The sequence below is a fragment of the Thunnus thynnus genome, chromosome 13, assembly GCF_963924715.1.
Source record: "Thunnus thynnus chromosome 13, fThuThy2.1, whole genome shotgun sequence".
NCBI lineage: Eukaryota > Metazoa > Chordata > Actinopteri > Scombriformes > Scombridae > Thunnus > Thunnus thynnus.
The window spans coordinates 857,061-869,379 of NC_089529.1; positions in this window are offsets into that span (position 1 = coordinate 857,061).

Here is a 12,319-nt window from a genome sequence, read left to right on the forward strand (position 1 = left end):
TTTGTTTTGATTAAAGAAAACTACAATATACCTCATTGCAACTTGATTGGAGTCATTTTTCCTGTGTGGTCTATGTTACAGATTTTTGATTTAATGCTGTTGCTTGAATTAATTTTGCAATGCAATTAATTTTTTAAATTGGGAACTAGAAAGACCAACTCTCTTTGTAATGCTCTCTGTGACACGCTGTAAGGCGTTCCCTGCCCACAAACTCCTCTATCACGACTACATGTGTATACTTTAACCTGCCCCTATCCCTATCCCTAAGAGTCTACAGCCATGCTAGCACCTCTGTGAGGCTGTACTTTGGCACAGTGGTGCTTTGAGCTAAATGCTATGCTGATCACATGGTAACATGTTTACCATGTTCACCATCTTAGTTTAGCATGTTAGCATGTTAACATTTGCTAACTAGACAAATTTGGACCTGATGATGGCATTAGATGAACAGTCAAAGGATTATCAAAGTTATTACAATTCATCCTGAGATGATGAACATGAATCCAAACTTCATGGCAATTTGTCCATTAGCTGTTGAGATATTTCAGTCTGGACCAAAGTGGTGGACTGAGAGACTGACGAATCGCAGATCAACAACACCATCCATGCAGCCATGCTGCTAGCTTGTCTAAAAAGTGTTTACAAATTTATAGGTTATATGTGTAGAATTCTGAAACAGTTTACATGTATTAATTGTTTTTTATTGCCAATGAGTGAACGAGTAGTAATGTAATGTAAAAAATGAGACCTGTCTGTAACAGCCTGTGGACTGATTTCTATGTGAAAGACCCAGGCTGGATTTTCCGCTAAAATCCAACGGAAGTGATGTTTTTGCATGCTCCTCAGTGCTTTGCCTCTCTCCCGCTCATGTCAACAAAGACACATGGCATAACGACACAACACAACAAAAACTATGCTATCCAACTAGAAACACCGTGCAGATATTAGCTCTCCAGCTAATGAAACAGCTAGCTGCCTCCGTCAACCACTACATAAAGGTCATGCTCTTTGAGGGAGCTCTCAAAGAATGCATGAATGAAACAGCTGATTAGTATCAGCTGTTTCATTCATCAAGGGCTCATTCACAACTGTGTGGCTACCAGCTGACTAGTAACGTCCAATCATTTTCATGCAGGTGTTCAGTGGGGCTATGACACTTCTCACTCTCACTCTGCTGATACAATCATGCCAACCATGTTTGCTGCTGCAGCTCTTCCTCCACCCTGACCTCCACATTATGTGCTATATTGGTTATTTTTATACATCTTTACCAAGATATATTCATTATAGGGGGATTAGTTCTCCAGCAGAATCCTTGTTGCTGCACAGATTCTTTGAGAGCTCCCTCAAAGAGCAGAGTCTTTTCCGTCAAATCTGAAAATATTTGATATAGATGTCTAGATGGAGGCAGTTCCACAAACTGATACTGGAGATGGGCCTCCTGCAAAGTGTTAACACTGGCCACATAAAGCTTGCACAGACATTGTAGTAATGTCAACTGAGAGCAACAAGAATATGAAATTTTCAACTTCTTCCTCCCTTATTTTCAAAATATATTTTTTCAAAACACAAATTCTAGGTTTCAAAGCAGTTTTAAGTTATTTTTCTGTTACTATGGTGGTAAATGAAGTACAGGCATGTTGGAACCTTTGTTTACAAGGCAATTCTAACCTCTAGTTCCTACCTTCCTGAGATGTTGCACCTCTTCCTGCTGTAATCTTGTTTACCAGACACGCTTTGTGAGTTTGTGTCTTGAATCCCAAGGATCAGCAGGTGGAATCATGCTCAACACAAACATGCATTTAGAAAGGCTCTGTTGAGCTTCCCCGTGTGTCTATGCCAGCTTCCTGTGCATGATAAAGACCAGAACAGCATGTGAATAGATATAGAGTAATGCACAGTACATAGCAACAAAAGACAGACAGACAGACAGACAGACTGTAATTCTAATTGGTTGTTTTGTGCCTGTCTTATCATTACATCACACATTACATCAGTGTTGTTGACTGCAGGATTCATCAGGATGAACTAAAGACTACATTATGCCCTCAGTTAGAAAATTTATTTACATTTTATTCTAAATGTTCTACACCCTGATACATTCAGGCTTTTTGGCCTTTACAGTATGTGCATGTTTTCACACTGATATTGAATTAGAATATTAGAAGTAAAGGTTGGCTTAAAACAGGGGAAACAGCCTATCAAGCCTCAAGGAAGGCAAAGGACCCACATTCAGAGCAGTGGTCTAGGACACAGGATTATGTCTCCACTGAAGACCAAACAAATTATAAAAGCATACAAGGAAACATGAGAAGGCTGACTACTCATGTGCAAGGGAAACTAACAAATAAGCGGAGACTAACTGGGGCAGGCAGACAAGACACACAAAGGGGACCATTGCTTAAGGGGGGGGGGTGTTACTAAATGGTGCATGGGAAACACACTGATGACATCTGCTGGACAGGTAGGACATTACACCCAGAACACAAAGACAGGGATAAAACACAAGGAGTGATGTAGAGGAGGGAGAGAACAGGTGTGGCAGTGACAAAGACATTTTTACAGTCTATTTGCTCAATTCTCTTTTTGTCCATATCAGTACCCTGTAGGAATGGTGACCACTGTGGTGCCTTTCACTGATTGTTTGACCTTGTCCACTTCCCGTTGACACTTGGTAATATATAGCACAATATGTAACACGGGTACTTGCAGAGCAGGGTCTGAGGGAAGCTGTGGACTGAAAATGAAATAAATCTTCACTTGAGTGGCCTAATAATTAGGATTAATAAATAATGAGTCATTATGAAAAAAGGAAGATATAAGGTATTGCAGATAGGTTACTTTCATTAATGTTTCCTTTTTCAGCTTTTTACTTACATTTATAAGATGTGCCCCTTGAATACACCAGTGTTTAGTCATGACATCTGACAATAAATCAAATGTTCTGATTGAAGGACACAGTTCATTAAGCTTGTTTAATATCTCCATTTTGCTGTCTAGAGAACATTAGGAAACATGATTGTTGGACCTGCCGGTTTTTATGGTTTAGCAGTTAGCCTAGCTTGCACTCCTCCGCGCTTGCCCCGCTTCTATGTCCTGTCACACCGCTTTCAGTGTTTCCTCTCCAAGCAAGGCCATGGTTTAGCTCTCCCAGCTAGTATTTTTTTTATAGCAAAAGTCTTTGTTATGAATGTCCAAAGGCAAATCAACAGAATCCTAACCTACATGCACTATGCTTTGTTCACCTCTGATTGATTTTGCTTAGGGTTGGAGCGTCTTGAATGAGGTCACTGTGTCAGGTATGCAGTCACAGCTATGTGGAAGCCCTAGCTTGTTAGGCAGAGTCTTAAGTGTTGCCTAATAGACTCTTGCAGATTACCCATCCTGTTCAGGGTAAACGAGTGGACAGCAGCATGGCAGATGTAATGGACACCTGGTATATGAGCATTACTCCACTTTCTAAATCAAATGACATTAATTAATCTAACCTGCTATGGATGTCTGTTAGGTTTATTTGCTTGTATGAAAACTTCTGCTGGCCCACTCTTATCGCCTCTCCAGAGGTATGAAATTTCATCTTCAGAATATTTTTAAACAAAGCCCGTCAATATCAGCCAGTAGACTTTTACATGGGAGGCAAACTAGGCAGAATTTCCTGGTTTATGATATTTGCTTTTCTTTTAATTAATGAAAGGTTGAAGGCAGGCAGGGTTTGGACCAAGGGAAATCAACTGATGACATTTCCTGCTTCCAGCCTTGAGGGAAAGCAGCATGTGATCCATGACCAATTACCTTCAAGGGCCCCTTTCCTCCTTCCCTTAGCTCCACAAAGTTAATTTATTCATGTCAAGCTCTGACAAAAGCGTTTTCCCTCTTTTGACTTTTAACTTCTATTAATGGCCATAATTGAGGCCTTTCAACTTGCTGCACTCACTATCTTTCAGACTGATGAGCACACATATATAATGATCTTTACAACATACATACATTTGTGGGATTTTCTGCCCCCGTCCTTCCCCATCTCCCTTTTACTAATTAGCTCATATGGCTGATGACTTCTTGTCAGATGTTGTGTTGGGCTGCAGTGCATTGTGTGGTCTTGCCTCCACAGTAAAGTCCAATGAGTCGTGCTGTGTTTGTGTGGATGTTATGATGCACTTTCATCAATCCATCCCTTCTTCATTCCACTGAAGAAGCCTTTGCGACCCATTCAATTACCAGCAGCATCTCTCCAGCTGTTAATCTCACACATATATGGTAGGCAGAGTGCATCTGGAAGAGATGTCAGTAAATGGCTGTGAACGCTCATTTAGAAAGCCGATCCTAAGTGAAAATCCTCCAAAGGGAGTAAAATCTGTTTTGTTTTTTTTTACAAATATTTGTTTCATACAAATACTTAATAAATTATTTGTTTTCGGAAAGAAAAAAACCCATGTCAAATATCAGTGCACAGGTTGGTTACATCACTATCTTAGTCTCTCCTCTGCTCTACTGTTACGTCTATCAGCAGGTCTCAACAAGGGGAGTCACATCCAACCTGTTGTTCCTCTTCTCCTTTCCACAAAGTTAGATTGTAGTAGCAGTAAATGAAAAGTGCAAAGCAAGAATCGCGGTCTCTGTGTTATGGGTGTATAAACAGGTAGAGGTCTGTCTGCAATGAGGCAATGTCTAAAGTTTTAGCTCTGTAGTCAGCGCAGTTGTCTATGATCTGGGAGACTCCAGTTCAAGACCCGGTGTGGGGACCTCCTTCATAAGGTAGTTTATTCATGAACACTTATTATAACGCTTTCATTTTCTAAAATTAAAACTGTAATAAAAACAAAAACTGGATTTCTCAGCCTCTTTCATCTTTTATTCGAATACAAATACATATAATTTTGCTGCCTGAACAAATACAGATACAAATACAAATACTGGGCCCTCTGCACATCCATACTGATTATACAGCAAAGCTGAGAGGTGAGGGAAGGGAGGTCTGCTGTTGACACTTCTTTGTGTAATTTGAAATTAATCACAGAGTGCTGATTTGTTTAGGTTGAAACAAAAAAGGGGTGTGCTTTATGTTATGCTGTGCTGCACTGGAAATGACAAAGTAGTATTATTCCAGTAGTTGGTAAGGTGATGCTCTCTCTTCTGTGGGTGTTTCTCTTGGAGCTCTAATTTGTAAGGTTACTTACCTGTGTAGTGAGAAATGTGATTATTGTTGCCTTCTAAAGGAGGGGATACAGTAAGGCAGAGGTTGATATATGCCATACATATCTGTGGCTATTTGAGGTGATGTTGCTGAGTGAGTGTTACAGTCAATTTTGGCAAATTGGAAAATAATCATTTGAATTTGAATAATTAATTTGAATTAAAACACTGAACAAAGATGAGGCTTAGTGCAACAAACAAAAGATTTTGACTTGATCCACAAAAGGTAAAGTCCCTATACTGGGGACACTTCATTTTAGGGGTCCAAAAATTTCATGGTAATTTCATGGGAGGTAGGTGACAATTGGCAAGTAATTTCCAACTAATTTCTGCCTAATTTCTGCTGATCATGCCAGCTTAACTTCCTGGCCTGATAATAATGTCTTCACTCCACACAAGTTAAAAGCCACTTTTTATATTTCAAGACTACAATAATAAAGAAATTAATTTTACAGAGAAAAAAACCCCAAAACAAATAAATAACAATCTGATGTCTTTAAAAAGGCATACAACCACTCCATCATAGTGTTTTTTGGCCAACGAGTGGTTCCACTCGATGAATCTGACGTTCATCTTAAGAGCTGAGAGAGTTCAGTTCTCCTTGAAGCAGTGGATGTTCTCCTTATAAGAACACCAGGCTCTCTTAATGTGTTGTGTATACGACTGTTCTGTGCATGCACAAAGTGTCACCTATGGTTGACATGATAATGGATGTAATCACCTTGCAACAGTCTTTGATATGCTCTCCAACAAGCTGTGATAAAAACAAAACTAATAAAAACTAAATACTGAAAACTAAACTGAAGCTAAACTAAATTGGAAATTACATAATTGAAAAGAGAAAACTGTAATAACCTGTGTGTGTGTTTAAATATATGCTTACTTTATGTCTAACGATCACCAAATCATGGCCGTAAGGCAAATGTAACCTGTGTGTAACTTTCCCCTTGTGGTAGGGAATCTATGCTGCTGATCCTGGGTATAGTATCTACAGTATCTAAATCTGGGGTTCTCTAAAGTATCTTAGACCCAAGATCCTACAGTTCAGTCGGATTACAAGTTCACTCAGTTGTCTAGGTTCACGAAATTCACTAGGTAAATAAGGAGATTGGTGGTAGCAGTCTCTACAAAGAGAGAAGTAAGCTCTCCAGCCCACACAAAACATACATGACCGCTAACTCAAGAAAAATAATGGAAAACATATTTATAAAGGCATTCTGTCCTTTTTCATTTTCCTGATAGCTTCTTTTTATATATTCAAAGCATCTCTTAAGAAAATAATGTCTTTGTTTGATGCAAATCTTCAACTCAATCATACCACAGAGATAAAATTAAACACAAATAAATGTACAACCAAAATTTAAGTAAATTAGATTAGGAAGTGTTCAACTCTCAGTGCTTTGTTCACGATTATATGTGTCCTCTGTTGGACCAAAATGCATTTATTATTAGCATGACAACTTTGTGTTTCATTGTGATATCAGTGGTAGCCAGTTTTTAGTTTGTCTTGGGCCCAAGAAGAAAAAACTGATCTGAGATCTCAGGAAAAATAAAAATAAAATATAATGCTCCTTAGTTAGGATTCCCTTTAATATGGTTCCAACTGCCCCCTTGAAACAGTGCAACATCCATATGTCAGCATCCTGACAAGATGAAGGCATCCACAAGCAGCAATGATAATCTGGGTGGCAGATGAAGCAGCTCCATGATGTCACAGATAGAATCGTGCCTAACAAGAGAAAAAAAAACAGCCTCCACACAAGTGTGCAGAACAGTTATCACACAGTCTGAATTTCCTTGTTTCATTGTCCATCACATTAGAATTGCAAGAATTAAGTCTGCACCCACACAATTAAACAACCCTTACAATGACTAAAATAAACATTGTAACACTTTCTATGATGCCCATGTCTCCAATGCATTTTAAATATTCATATAATGTGTTATAATTATAGTTACAGGCATTCATAAATATTAATAATGCTTTATAACAATAATCATAAACCATTATAAATCATTTTATAATGGCATATATGTTCAAGTATCATATCAATAATTTTATAATGCATTATAATCACTTATCATTTATCATATCGCTTATCACACAACTTTTTTTAATGAGTCACTTTTGTTGATCAAATCTTTACATAAAAGTAAAATTTACAGCTTCAGGTAAAATAGAAATTGTTTCAGGTATTATCTTCCTTAGAGTGAGTTTTCTTTTTTTGGGAAATAGTACATTTGTGAAATGTAAATGTCCATCATGCAGTTGTTCATTTTGGGTACTCGATTCAGTGTTTCCCCTATAATAGTACAGACCTGGTGGGCCACCAGGCCAACGAGTACCCCCGTCAGGCCCAAAAATATTTTATTAAATGCCAAAAATAACGCCAAATATCCATTCATTTGGAAATTAATAACGTTTGGGAGCCTCTGAGCAGTGCTGTTTCGAAATGCGAGTCAACGTCTGTGTCTTTCCCTGGCAAACAGCTAGCGTAGCTCCTTTTAAGGAATAGGGCAGTGTGTAAGCGAGTGAGTGGTTAAGTGAGAGAGTGAGCGTCAGAAAAGTGATGGTGAATGTGAGCGGAGCAGAGGAAAAGGTCAGCAGTAAGGACGTATTCAGACCAAATCAGCGGAGGTGTATGGGGGTGTGGGCGTGTTTATTTGTCCTCCAGAACGTAACTGCTGTGAAACAATCAGAAAATAACATTTTATTGATCTGATTTACCAGCATTCTAGCTACCAGCACTTCCTCTTTTCATTCACTCTCTAAATTGCTCGACCACTGCTGCTTTCTATTTCTCTCATTCTCTCTCTTGCTAGTGCTCTCTCTCTTGCTTTCTCATCTTTTTTAGAATGAGTCGGGAAGCAGACAGCAAAGCCTAACTTTACTTTTAACGTTAGTTGTCGTTAGTTAGTAAGTTGTCAGTCTGACAGTAAATCTACAGTACAGACTACAGTGTGTCAGTAAATAAATGCTGCAGCTTGGGGGTTAGCTCTGAAGTTAGCAATGACGGGTTAGCCTAACCTGAAGACACTAAACAGAAAAATAGAGAAGGAGAAATGTGTGGCTGCTAATCAATATAATACACTATGATCCTTGCAAAAATAATGTCAGAGCTGTGAAAGTAATGAAAGACAAAATGATTGGCTTATAATTTTAATACAGAATTGTGGAAGTAAAACTGTTACTTTTTTGTCCTGTTACTGTGAATGTCACGGAGTAAGGAATGTTCTCCCCTTTTATTCTTGAGGAGGCCTACTTCCTTCTCCCATCCTGGCTTAAATCAGAATAAGGTAATACTCTGGTTCTTGGTATGAACAAAACACATTGAGTGGTCAAAGGCCACATCCTGCTTTAGGGCCCTTGGTCTCTTGAGCCTCTGGGCAATGTGACTCTCATGTAACACACATGTGCATGCAGATGTATATCTCATGGCTGTGTGCCACTGGCTATAATCATATAAGCTGATACAATGACCAATCACAGATCATTTCTCTGTTCCTTCAGAAACTATAATAGATTAGGCTTGCTCTTTGTTCATTGAGACAAACTGATGCAAATCATTGTATTCTGTCTCCTCATTGTAAAAAAATAATTTTTAATCTTCAACCCAGCAGTGTTTTGTGTATTATTTCTTATGTGTGTTTAGTGTTTTCAGACAATTTCCATGACATTATCTGGAGGTCCCACTGAGATGCAGTAACCTGTTGCCCATTTCAAGGAAGGACAATCATCCTGGTGGCCAGGGCAGTTGCATTAGGTAACTGAGGAAAACCTCGACTCTATCTCATAGTTTTTTTTTCAGAGATGCCTGTGATCTTCCTTCCAGTGAAATGAGATGCAGTAAGTGCATGTAACTCTTGGTGGATTATAGAGATTTGGCATGTTAAATTTGCAGAAATTGTATTTTGTTATTTTTTCAAATTCTAAAACTGTATAAGTGTAGTTTAAAGCACACACTGATTGTGGTTGAAGTTTTTGTTTGTTGGTGTTTGTTGTCTCGGTTCTAAACGTAGAAAAGGGAATTCCTTGGAGAAATTTGCCTAAGGGAGAGAAAATTGGTATTCTCTTGCCCAAAAGTGCACAGAACAGGGAGAGATTGGGTCTCTTGCCTCCAAGTCCATTTGGCGTAAACCGATAAAAAGCGCTAGAGTGAGTTGGGAACTTATAATAAGGAACTTATAACTTATAATAATATAATAAGGGGCACCACCCGAAAACTGGGAACAATAACCAAACAATAAGGTAGTCTCATAAACAATTAATTCACTAATTCACTAACTCAGAGCTAATATCTGGGATATAAGCACCACTAAGTGAACAGTGAAGGTTTAAGTCCGAGCTCTGACTCTCTCAATCAGCCACTTATCACAATAAACATATACAATAATGACAAAATGACTTCTCTTTAAAGCTATAACAGTATTTATTAATCTTCACAAGAATCAACAAAGTCAACAAATGTTTCAATTAACAAACACTATACTATCAACTAATACTAATCAAACGACACACATAAGACAGCAGTTGTGTATGGTCAAAACCTGTACACAAAAGCGTGTGTGTGTGTGTGTATGTGTGTATGTGTATGAGTGTGTGTATGGGTGACAAAATGGCCACTGTGATCTGGCCAGCTGACGTCACACGATCTTATGATGGTGGATGTGATGTGGTGAGATGACACTGCACAAAATTTAAGGTGGCTGGTGTGACTTTGGGAGGAAGTCACGTCATGTGAGAACCAACCACTTGGTATAGTGTACCGTCCTTCTGGCCCATACTCTGAATTTTTATCTGAATTCTCAGAGTTTTTATTAAACTTAGTCCTTTGTACAGATAAAGTAATTATAGTAGGTGATTTCAATATTCATGTAGACATCGATAATGATAGTGTTAGCACTACATTTATCTCATTATTAGACTCATTTCCGCTGGAAGACCACACAGTCTTGGCTAGGATCTCATCATGTTTTACCGATATATCAGCATGGATGAAAGAACGCCACCTTCAACTCAACCTCTCTAAGACTGAGCTCCTTGTCATCCCAGCCTGTCCTCCCATACAACAAAACATCAGCATCCAGTTTGAATCGACCCAACTCATGCCCACAAAGTCTGCCCGGAACTTGGATGTCATGATTGATGACCAACTAACCCATAAAGTTCACGTGGCCTCAGTTGCTCAGTCATGTCATTTTTCCCCGTACAACATCAGGAAGATCAGACCCTACCTGTCTGAGAATGCAGCACAACTTCTGGTACAGGCTCTCGTAATATCATGCATTGACTACTGCAACTCCTTACTTGCAGGCCTCCCCGCATGTACATTCAAACCTCTGCAGATGATCCAGAACGCAGTGGCACATCTGGTCTTCAACCAACCCAAAACAGCACATGTCACCTCGCTGTTGATATCCCCCCACTGGCTCCCAGTTGCTGCCTGCATAAAATTCAAAACCCTGACACTTGCTTACAAAACAGCAACTAAAATGGCTCCTGCCTACCTGAATTGCCTCATTCAGGTCTACACTCCGTCCTGCTCACTACGCTCTGCCAATGAAAGGCACCTGGTACCACCACCACAACGGGGCCCTAAGTTGCTAGCTAGACTCTTCTCCTCTGTAGTACCCTGGTGGTGGAACGAGTTACTATACTCTGTTTGGTAATTCAGGGACTCTGAGTCCCTCTCAATCTTTAAGAAAAGATTAAAGACCCGACACTTTTGCGAACACCTCTGCTCTTGAGGGACTGAAGGTAGAGAAAAAACAAAAATACAAAAATTTAAAGAAAAAATCTACTTCTATGCAATCTATGCATTGCCTTGGTGCACCCCCTGTTGGCATTTACATCCTATCGGACTCAAACTTAAGCTTTATGACACTTACTCATGTTGTTGTCTCCTGACTAGATCCCTGCTTGTGTTGTATCAGTCTTAGATGTACGTCGCTTTGGATAAAAGCGTCTGCTAAATGAAAAATGTAAATGTTGATGATCCATAAGAAATCTCACTGTACTATTCCCATGAAGCAGAATCCCAGATCACGTGTGTTGGTTCCTTTGTGGAATAAGGGACGTGATATAGCTGTAAGGAACAGAAATAGAGAATATAGAAAATTAATAAAACATCCAATGCTGTGTTATGCAGTGGAATATAAGAGACTAAGGGCAGTAGCAAGAAGAGTAATTAAAAATGCAAAAAGAAACAGTTGGAGGAGATTTTGTGAAACATTAGGCCCTGAGACTCCTGTAAGGCACCTGTGGTCAGCTGTACACGGAATGTCAGGACTTTATAAAAGAAGACCTATTCCAGTTTTACAGAATGGTGAGGTGGAAGTAGTATCCAAAAAAGCTAACATGTATGTTGATGTTTTTCAAGCAGTGCACCGCTCTGGAAATCTGGGAGTTGATGAGGACCAATCTGATATTAATTAATCAGTGGAAGTTGGATAGGAGTTCAGAAAATGACAATCCGATAAATTTGTTTTTTACTATGAAAGAATTGAGGGATGCTATTTACTCTGGGGCAAACACTACTCCTGGGAGAGATGGGCTGTCTTATGAATTATTTAAACATTTGGATGATTTTGTTCTAGAAGAAATTGTAGCTTTGTTTAATGCGGTGTGAGAAGAGGATTATTCTTTGTGGTAGGAGGGACTGATTAAAATTTATGATTTAAGAGATAGAGGTAGAATGTTCAATTGGATTAAAGATGTTCTAACAATACAGTGGGTGGGAAAAGTTCAAAAATTGTTGAAATAGAAAATTGTAACCTACAAGGAAGTGTAATTACCCCAGTCTTATTTAATATAATGATAAATGATATATTTAGGAGCATTAGAAGAGGGTTTGGACAGTCTTTATTTGCAGATGATGGCGACATTTGGAGAAGAGGAAGAAATACAGAGTTTACTTTAAAACAAGTTCAAAGGGCTTTAGAGGAATGGGCAGACAAATGGGGCTTTAAAATCTCACCGGCAAAGTCTAAATTAATGATCTTTGGTTTCAGAAGAAAGTTACCTAATCTTGGGCTGCACATGTATGGACGTTCACTAGAGAGAGTGAAAGATTTTAAATTTCTGGGTGTTTGGTGTGACGAACAATTGACTTGGGCTGTTCACATA